Source organism: Jaculus jaculus, chromosome 5 (assembly GCF_020740685.1).
Source record: "Jaculus jaculus isolate mJacJac1 chromosome 5, mJacJac1.mat.Y.cur, whole genome shotgun sequence".
NCBI lineage: Eukaryota > Metazoa > Chordata > Mammalia > Rodentia > Dipodidae > Jaculus > Jaculus jaculus.
The window spans coordinates 13309825-13320187 of NC_059106.1; the positions used below are offsets into that span (position 1 = coordinate 13309825).

A 10363-nucleotide genomic window follows, 5' to 3' on the forward strand; every position below is an offset into this window, starting at 1 on the left:
AGAAATCAAGAGATGTGTCACTGCTCAAGGAAGCTGCAAGGACGTGAGTCAGGAGATGCTCAAGGTGGCAGTGGGCAGGATAACGAAATCAAGGTGGGCAGGACAGATGACCTTCCCAGGGTCATCTTCACATAAACTGCCATTATCCACTACTCATCTTTGGGACAAACTGACATTTAACATGAATCTTCTTGTTTACCATCATATCTCAAAATAGTTCCAAAGCTATTACCTTCATAACCTATGGGCTATGGAATATTACCCTGACAGTAACTAAACAACCTACACTTTTTGGAGATCTAGACCCATACTTTCTGTGGGTCTGGGATGAAGGATGGGCCCCCCTCAGTTGTCCTGGTTCAAGGTCTTGTGGGAAGTTACAGTCAAGATGTTGGCTAGTCTCATCTGAAGACTGGATGGATGGAGATCACTTCTCCAGGATTATTCGTGTGACAGGAGGCAGCAGATTTCAACTTCTTCTCCAACCGGCCTCTTTAAAGGGCCTCTCACATCATTGAAGCTTGTTTTCCATAGAATAAGTGATCCAAGGAAGAGGGAGGGCGGAGAGAGAGAGAGAGAGATCGAGAGCAAGAGAAAGAGACTCAGACATCTTATAGCCTAACCTAACCTGCTATGGATTCTAAGGTCACCTTCTCACTCAATGGCCCTGGGACAGTGCGAGATGGCACTACAGGGGTGTAACCATCAGAGCACAGGTATCATCGGGGCCATTTTCGCAATGAGTTGCCAGAACTGTCTTTGTGAGCAGAGTCCTTTCATCCATATTCCTTTCAAGTCTTTCATGGAGGCTCATTGATACCTCTTTCATCTGTACCAAAGCACGGGAGATGAGCCAAGGGGAGCTTTTATCGCACTCCAAGTCATGGTGACAGTACCTGTCCAGCAGCCACCCTCTGCATGTCCCTGTGTGGTACCAGGTGGACTACAGAGACCCTTGGCTGCAGAGCCTGGGCCCACTGGGGCTGGAAAGTGAGTCAGATTATGTATGACTACAAGACAATGCAAATGTAGTAAATATTTTTGTTCTTTTTTTTTTTTCTTTAATTCTTTTTTGATTTTTTTTTAAATTTATTTATTTTGAGAGCGAGAGACACAGAGAGAAAGACAGATAGAGGGAGAGAGAGAATGGGCGCGCCAGGGCTTCCAGCCTCTGCAAACGAACTCCAGACGCGTGCGCCCCCTTGTGCATCTGACTAACGTGGGACCTGGGGAACCGAGCCTTGAACCGGGGTCCTTAGGCTTCACAGGCAAGCGCTTAACCGCTAAGCCATCTCTCCAGCCCTCTTTTTTTTTTTTTGAGAGTGACAGACACAGGGAGAAAGACAGATAGAGGGAGAGAGAGAGAATGGGCGCGCCAGGGCTTCCAGCCACTGCAAACGAACTCCAGACGCGTGCGCCCCCTTGTGCATCTGGCTAACGTGGGACCTGGGGAACCAAGCCTTGAACCGGGGTCCTTAGGCTTCACAGGCAAGCACTTAACCGCTAAGCCATCTCTCCAGCCCTGTAGTAAATATTTTTAAAAAGAGGATGTATTTATATAAGGTATGTAGTCAAATGTCAGTTAGCATATACAACTTAGTATTTAAAAACTTTCTATAAAAAGGTTAAAAAAATAAAAATTTTAAAAAGACTGGATAGATAGCTCAGTGTGGTTAAGGTGCTTGCCTGTAAAACCTAAGGACCCAGGTTTGATTCCCCAGAATAGCCAGATGCACAAGGTGGTACATGCACCTGGAGTTCATTTGCAGGGGCTAGAGGTCTTGGCGTCCCCATTCTCTCTCTCTTTCCCTCCCTTCCATTTTCTTACTTTCTCTCCCACTTACTCTCTCCTGCATTGGTTTTATTATTTTTATTTTTCTGTGGAAATAATGAAACAATTGTATCCTGTTTCGTATGTATATATGTATGTGTGTATGTATGTATGTCTGCCTCTTTCTATCTCTCATAAATAAGTATAGCAAAGATTTTTAAGAAAATCAAAATTTTGACATCTAGGGCACCTGCTCAGCTCTCAGTGCGGTAAGGACCGTGTGCCTGAGGTCCACAACCGAGAGCAAGGAAGGGCAGAGGGCCTCCTAAGTGAGGAGGTACAGGGCTGCTGGCCTCAGGGCTCTCAAGGAGCTGCAGGACGTCCAGGCGGGATGTCAACTTCATTGTGCTTCAGGGAGGAGGGACTAAAGCGGCCATTAATTGCAAACAGTCCCCCATCCCTGCTGTGCCCATTTCAAGATAAAGACTTGGATTTAAACTTTTCTTTGGAAAATTATACATAGCTCTACAGCGTTCTGGTCTACATGGTCATGCCTATTTTTACCTGAGATTCTTATTTCCCTTTGCCTTTTAAATTTTTATTTATTTACTTATTTACTGGAGACAGGCAGAGAGAGAGACAGAGACATGGAGAATGAGAGAGAATGGGTGTGCCCGGGCCTCCAGCCACTGGAAACAAACTCCAGATGCCTGCCCCACCTTGTGCGTCTGGCTTATATGGGTCCTGAGGAATCAAACTTGTCTTTGGGCTTTGCAGGCAAGTGCTTTAACCACTAAGCCATCTCTCCAGCCCTGCCTTTGTCTTTTAAACTGGTATTTATACCACTTATTATCCTGAAAAATCCACCTAATTTAAATATTTCCAGTTCGCTGAGGGTGTATAACAGGCATTTGGATAACATCCCAGAAAAATCACTCCTGACTTCACTGTGCTACACAATAGAAATGACCCATCTTCAAAAGTGCGGGGCTGGAGAGATGGCTTAGCGGTTAAGTGCTTGCGTATGAAACCTATGGACCCTGGTTCGAGGCTTGGTTCCTCAGGACCCATGTTACCCAGACGCACAAGGGGGCGCATGCATCTGGAGTTTGTTTGCAGTGGCTGGAGGCCCTGGCGTGCCCATTCTCTCTCTCTCTCTCTCTGTCTGCCTCTTTCTCTGTTGCTCCCAAATAAATAAATAAAAATGAACAAAATTTTTTTTTTAAATAACCATACCGATAAGTCAAAATCATGATGAATTTGCTCATTTCTTGCCACAGAATTGCGAGCGCCTAAAAAATTGTAAATATGTTTTAAAAGCTTTTCTTTCTCATTTGATTATTTCCATATGTGCAGTTTGATCATGTATTTTTTTTCCCTCCCCTTTCTAGGGACAGCTTTGAAGAAGGTAGCTGTGTGGAAGCTGAGGTCTGCTAAGGCCATTCCTTTTGGGGGAAGCCAGCTATAGGTGTTTCTGGGGCTGAGCAACATCAGCTCCTCCTGAGGTCTTGGCAGACGTGTTGAAGGTGCAAAGTTCCACCCTGGAGCATCTGAATCAGAATCTACATGTTTGGAAAGATTCTCAGGTAGTCCATATCACCACTAAGGTTGATAAATTGTGTCTTAGAACAGGCACTGTGATTCTGATCAGTATGTGGGCATGCAGAGCTTGCTCTCTCGCTCTCTCTCCCTCCAATCACTTACTCTGTCTCCTACTTTCTCTACCTGCATTGGTTTTGCCATTTTTATGTTTTCTATGGAAATAATGAATCAACTGCGTCTTGTTTTTGTTTTCCCCCATCACTTGGCGCCAGGCCCTTTCATCTCGAAATCGGCTGATTTCTGTGAAAGCTAAATATTAAACAGATCTGCCTTCTGACAGCTGACCCCAAATAGGGACGGGCAGTGGTCCTCACCCTGGGGGCGGAAGCAAGCCTACAAAGGTAGAAGAGAGACAGGATGGAGCCAGTTCCTGTCCCCTGGGGAAGCCTGAAAGTGGCGTCTAAGCCTTCACACAGCCAAACAGCCAAGAGCCCAACAACCCATGCTTCTGGAGGCATTCTTGCAGAAATTCCGAGGTGTTTTTTTTTTTTTTTTTGCCAGAGGGTGAAAGGGTTGCTAATTGATTTTGTCTGCCTTTCAGATGGACTTAGAAAGACACAAGAGTGAATTCTAGCAGAGAGGTAACATTTGTGGCTATGTGAGCCAACTCTTCGGAGCCTCATGTAGCCTAGCTTTGCAGATTACTGTGCCATTCTTTAATCAGCCTGCCATCTGTTAGGTGAACAGGGTTAGTAAATTTAATTAGGTTAGCCATCTTCAAAAATATATGTTTGCATCGAGAACTGCCCCTTGTTGACATCAAATGCATGGCAGAAAGCTAGCGCTTCCCAAACACTTTGAGTGTGATGTCATTGTCCTCAGCTGACGCGAGAGAAAGGAACAACCGGCAATGCAGAGAAGCCGAGCGGAGAGAAGCCACCTCTGCCAGGAGCCCAGGCCCCACGTGCTGCCAGGATAAAATCGAGGTGTTGATAAGCCAGGGCCCAGCAATATGGGAGAAGGAGGTAAGCAGAGAAAAAAGAGATCTCCTCAAACCCAACAACTTCAGCTCTACCACTGGACGTCAGTGTCAGAGCAGAAATGGCCAGTTTTTGAAGAGAAATGGCCGTTGTTCCAAAAGGCATGGTCCTGTCGTCATTGTGAGTGATCACAGTTTTTAAGATCAAAGCAGGGGAGGGGGGCAGCATAGAAGTCAAAAAGGCTCCCTGAAACTGGAATCAAAACTTCTGGGGTCGAAATGTGAAGTTGGGAGGGTGTTGTAGATGTTTAAAAGGAGAACAGCGGCCGCCTAGGCATGTGCGTTCACAAAGACTTCCTTCCTAAGCTCGGGGATTTGACTGTCATCCTTTCTTTCTTGTTCTTTAGGATTTGAATGTTGTTCTAGGGATTTTTTTCTATCTTTCTTTCTTTTTTTAAATTGAAAACTATGAGCTTATGTCTTTGCCCATTCTGTGACTCTCTGGAAATGAGATGAAAAAGTGAACTCTTTTCCTTTTTAGCCTGACTTCAACCAAACATGAGCTTGGGAATTCTGACTATGTTTGTGTTAAAAGACAAAAATCACAACAAATTTAGTAACAGATCTAATGGGATTTACTTTGTGATTCATGCACCAGGACAGCCTCCACTCCACAGAATCGAATGAACAGTCCAGGGGCCACCGTCAGGGCAGTGTGCTTTGTGACACAGAGATAAGCCAAGAAACCATGTGGGGGATGGGTGACAGCGCATTATTGCAGGCTCACAGAAGGGACATCCTTCTAGCACTGACCCAGGTGGATTGGAGTTTCCTATTTCCCAGGAGCAGGCAGAGTCTACTTTGAGATCTTCTTTCATCCCTAAATAAATGATTGATACAATGTGATATGACGTGGTAGGATTGATATGTGTGGTGGTTTGAATCAGATTCCTCCCCCCTCCCCGCAGAAGCTCATGTGTTCTGAATGCTTGGTCTCCAGCTGATGGCAAAGTTGGGAGGTGGAGGCTCGCTGCAGGAGGTGTGTTCCTGCCAGTGGACTCAGGGATTTTTATACCCAGCTCCTCCTCGCCAGAGTTCCGCTCACTTTCCTGCTGCTGTTTTCCAATTGCGGTGGCAGACGGGCTGCCCAGCCTCTGCTCATGCCACGCTGTCCCCTGCCATCATGAAGCTTCCCTTGGAGACTATAAGCCAAGGCAGTTCCTCTCCTTCCGTCAGTTGCTGCTGTTGGTCAGGTGCTTTGTCCTAGCAGTATGATATGGTAGGATGGTACAAGGCCTGGTTGACGTTATGGCATTTAGTAACAATGATTCCATCTTTGGACTGGTCTGTTGGCATCTTGAATAGGAACTTAGTCCAAACAATGGCATACTACTGTTTTATTTAGCATTTGTTACATAGAGAAGACATAAAGGCTATATTTTGGTATATGTAGAAATTTAAGTTGTACCATATAGTTTTGTGGCTATTATGAAGCACAGAATCATTATTGCATTTTTAATAGAAAAGGTGTTCTAAAACAGTATTGGAAAATAATATATATATTTTAATATTTGCATTTATTTATTTAGTTGCAAGCAAAGAGAGACACACAGAGAGAAACATACACACACATACACACAAATAGAGGGGGGAGGGAGAGAATGGGCAAACCAGGGCCTCTAGACACTGTAAATGAACTCTGGATGTTGCATATGCCACTTGAGCATCTGGTTTTATGTGGGTATTAAGGAATCAAACCCTGGTCATTAGCACCTTAACTGCTGAGCTCCAAATAATGTATTTTTGTGAGCCATTGAGGTAAATCTATTGAATGTCAACAAGTCATTAAATGAGTAGTAAAATTATACCCTAGAAAAAAAGTTAAAAGAGAAAAGCATAACTTTGGAAAGAGAAAAACAGAAAGGAAGGGAAGGTATGAAAGGGGGCATGACTATGCCATTCAGACCTCCAGATTATATCTTTTTAAATAAATTTTTATAGTTAAAAAATATATATATGGAATGCTTCACAAATTTGCATGTCATCCTTATGCTGGGGCCATGCTAATCTTCTCTGTATCATTCCAATTTTAGTATATGTGCTGCCAAGTGAGCACTGTTTATTTTTATTTATTTATTTGACAGTGACAGACACAGAGAGAAAGAGGCAGAGAGAGAGAGACAGAGAAAGGGAGAGAATGGGAGCACCATGGCCTCCAGCCAATGCAAATGAACTCCAGACGCATGCGCCCCTTTGTACATCTGGCCCAAGTGGGTCATTGGGGATTGAGCCTCTAACTGGGGTCCTTAGGCTTCACAGGCAAGTGCTTGACCACTAAGCCATCTCTCCAGCCCAATTTACATATTTTTTTTAATTTTTCTACTATACCTATACATATTTTTCTATAATTTACATATTATGGTACTGACTCTCTAAGATATTTCTGGAATAAGTAAGAATATGTTTATTGTTTTAATGGTTGTCTGTTCAATATTAATTTGCATGCATACCTATTCAAACCTAAAGTTATTCTTGAGTTCAGTAATCATTTGCTTTTACATGGTTTTAAAAAGAAGGAGGAAGGGGAACCCCTCCAACACATCTGCCAGAGCCCAGGAGAAATTACAGAAGAAGTGGCTATTGGAACACTGTTCTTATTGCTAGCCTGACAACCAGTCCCTGGTTGATGGTGACAGACAGGGTGATCAATCAAAACCCATCAAAGCAGAAATCTAGAGGCTACAGAGATCTCAACACTAAAACAGACTGCCAACAGGCCAGCCATGGTTCAGGGAACATTGCGCAAGAGCAGGCGAAAGATTGTAAGAGCCAAGGAGTGGATAGGATTACCCTGAGGCACAGACTAGCCCCACCCCAAAGTGACTGACTGAGGCCTTCTTCATGACTCCACAGTGAATCCCACAACCCCACTGAGAAGAGCTCCCTAGAGCAATGGGAGCTGGGAGGAGGGGATAAAAATGTACAACTTGTTATATCAAAAATAATTTTTAAAAATTTTTTTTATTTTTATTTATTTATTTGAGAACGATAGACAGAGAGAGAGGGCAAGAGAGAGAGACAGAGAGAGAGAATGTGTGCGCCAGGGCCTCCAGCCACTGCAAACGAACTCCAGACGCGTGCGCCCCCTTGTGTATTTGGCTAACAGGTCCTGGGGAATCGAGCCTTGAACCGGGCTCCTTAGGCTTCACAGGCAAGCACTTAACAGCTAAGCCATCTCTCCAGCCCTAAAATAATTTTTTTTTTAATATTTTCTTTTTAATTTTTAATTTATTTATTTGAGAGCGACAGACACAGAGAGAAAGACAGATAGAGGAAGAGAGAGAGAATGGGTGCGCCAGGGCTTCCAGCCTCTGCAAACGAACTCCAGATGCGTGCGCCCCCTTATGCATCTGGCTAACGTGGGACCTGGGGAACCGAGCCTCGAACCGGGGTCCTTAGGCTTCACAGGCAAGTGCTTAACCGCTAAGCCATCTCTCCAGCCCCCTAAAATAATTTTTTAAAGGGCAAAAAATCAAAAAGCAAGGGCTTCTCCTAGTGATATCGCTAAATTGATTCAATGTACTAATTCCAGGTGTATTTGTTTTCTTTGCTGTGTAGCACACTCATTTTCCTTAATACACACATAAAACCTATCCAAGTTCAGAGAGCAACGATGGGGGAAGTGTAGTTTAGGAGAACTGCAGTAACTCCTTCTGGCCACTAGGGGGTCACTTTACTAAATTCCCAACTTAGAGAGGAAGTCGTTAGTGGACCCTTTGGGACCAAAGAAGTGTTCCCAAGCAAGATGGGATAGTCTTAGGGTAGAATCAAGCTCACATGTTCAGTAAGTCAAGATTTCTCTCTTTTTATGATTGTTTCTTTTTCAAAGAAAAGATGCTGTGTTGGTCCTAGTGTTGGCACTGGAACCCATTTCTGCCCTAAAGTAAAGTTGTGAGCAAATGTAGGGTATGAAAATAAGAAACCTGGCATCCCTTCTACTCTTCCTTGCCGTTGTAAGGTTGTCCACTTTCTACTCTAAGAGAAGAGATGTATCTAGATCAGTAACGCCCATACCCCACCAACCCTCCAATCCCTCCATCCCATATCCAATTTATCCTCTTGGCAGGGAGGGCCAAGTGGCTCAGCTGACCACAAGAAGGCTCCTTTTGAAGAGGTTACAAGGCGGCTCATTTTCTACCTTGTGGATGCAGCTTTGAAGGAAAGCGCTGTATGCTGGGTGATTGTAATTGGATTTAAGTAATGTTGAATAGAATATAAAAGTGATGCATCCTCCTAATAATTAGAGTTGTCATCTCTGGGTTTTATTTAACACTGTAATCATGTTCCAACTCGCCGAGTTGCCTTTCAGCCTCCGTGTTTCATCTCAAAAGGCACTAGCTCGGAGGGTGTAGCTGGGAACCCAGCAGCCCCAAGCTGGGGTTCTCCTCTATTAAATGGTGTGTCCTGAAAATGCAATCCTGGCCATTGTGGGCCGCTTGCTCTGCCACCTAGGGTGATTACTAAAGAAAGGACATAAGGATATCAGGGACTATAACTCCTTCTCATGTTGGGGTGCCAGGGAGGTGAGGCCTGAAATTTCCAGGTTGGAATCTTGCCAGTATAAACTTGCTTATCTTTCCAACAAGCCTTTCCAAGATAAGCCTGCTGATCCTGGTCTGGGGAGTTAGGGGAACCAAGCTAGAGCTTTAGGATGTGGGAAAGAAACTGAGTTTTGCTTATAAATCACAGCAGAGCCTAAGGCCGCAAGCCTGCCAAGAGGACAAAGTGTCACCATGGGCTCGGGTTCCGCGTCAGGGATCCTACAGAGAAGGATCCAAGTTGGGGCTTCCTCCCTGGGCCCTAGAGCTCAGCCTGTGTCAGGACGACAGGCAAGCTCTTTGCTGTCTCCCCAGAATCATGGAAAATCTAGGCTGGGCCATGGTGGAGGAAATGCAGCTGGAGATTAGAGGCATTTTTATGAGCTATGGGAGGGGAGAAGAGAGGTCCGGTTTTCTTTTGCCCATTTGTTGGCCTTTTCCTACCAGCTGCAACACCAGTGTGTCAGACCTTGCAGAGGACCTCTGGAGGTAGCAGTGGAGTGAAGGTCTCAGATACCTGAGAACTAGTCCAGGGTACAGGAGGGCCACCGAGCTAGAGCCTGGCCCTAGTACTTACTAAATGTCCTTGTTGATGGGGGTCGTATTTCCTGCTGTCCTGGGGTGCTAAAAGTCCAAAAAAATCACTCTATAGCTTCCTGGGTTAGTTTAGCATTCCCTCCACCCCTCCCTATCCACCTCCTCCAACTTCTGCAACCCCTGGAGGTCAGATTCTTCAAGATCCCTTTGTGCTGATCACAACTTGCCCATAGTTCCTTGCATGACTTCCTCTGGTTTGTTTACGAGATGAGCACTGGAGACTCCAATTTCACAATCTACAACAGACTTAAAAATAGAAATTTGTTCCAAGATCATTTTGTCTTCAAACAACAATATCAACAAAAAGATTTCTTCAGGCAACTGGTGGTCTTGCACTTAAGTCTGAGATGAGCAAGGGGAGAAGCTGTGGCTCCAACCGGGCTCCCTTCCCTTTGCCTCATGCTGACCCATCGCAGGGCAGAGGCCGGGGAGATCAATTGTGGCTCTGAAACTCTGACGGCTCAGGTACTGGGATCTAGTGGCACCATTTCACAAGCTATCCGTGAGCAAGGGGTTGCAGTTACTTTCTTGTTGCTGGGGACAAACACCTGACCAGAAGCAGCTGACGGGAGGAGAGGATTTATGCCAGCTTACAGTGTCATCAGTGTCAGAGGCTACATATCATGTTGTGCCATATCACAGGGGAGCTACAAGCAAGAGTGAGCTAGTTAGTGGGCATCCGGTGTGCTGGACTAATTAACCTCAAGTTCTGCCCCTAATGACACACCTCCTCCAGCAAGGCTCCACTTGCCAAAGGCTCCACCAGCCAGGGCTTGAGTGTGAGGGTTAATCGTAAACACATGAGTCTCTGGGGACATTTTACATTCAAACCACCACACATGATAAAGCCCACGGTCTAACTGATTGGGAAGCTTG

The 10363-nt window shown here is 45.0% G+C and overlaps 1 non-coding gene across 1 annotated transcript; it reads right to left on the reverse strand.

The window, feature by feature from the left end:
• Positions 1–6302: 6302 nt before the first annotated feature.
• On the reverse strand, positions 6303–6408 carry LOC123461096. Its single transcript, XR_006637414.1, has one exon. It is a non-coding gene; the product is annotated as a U6 spliceosomal RNA (small nuclear RNA).
• Between the last annotated feature and the right edge of the window lie 3955 nt (positions 6409–10363).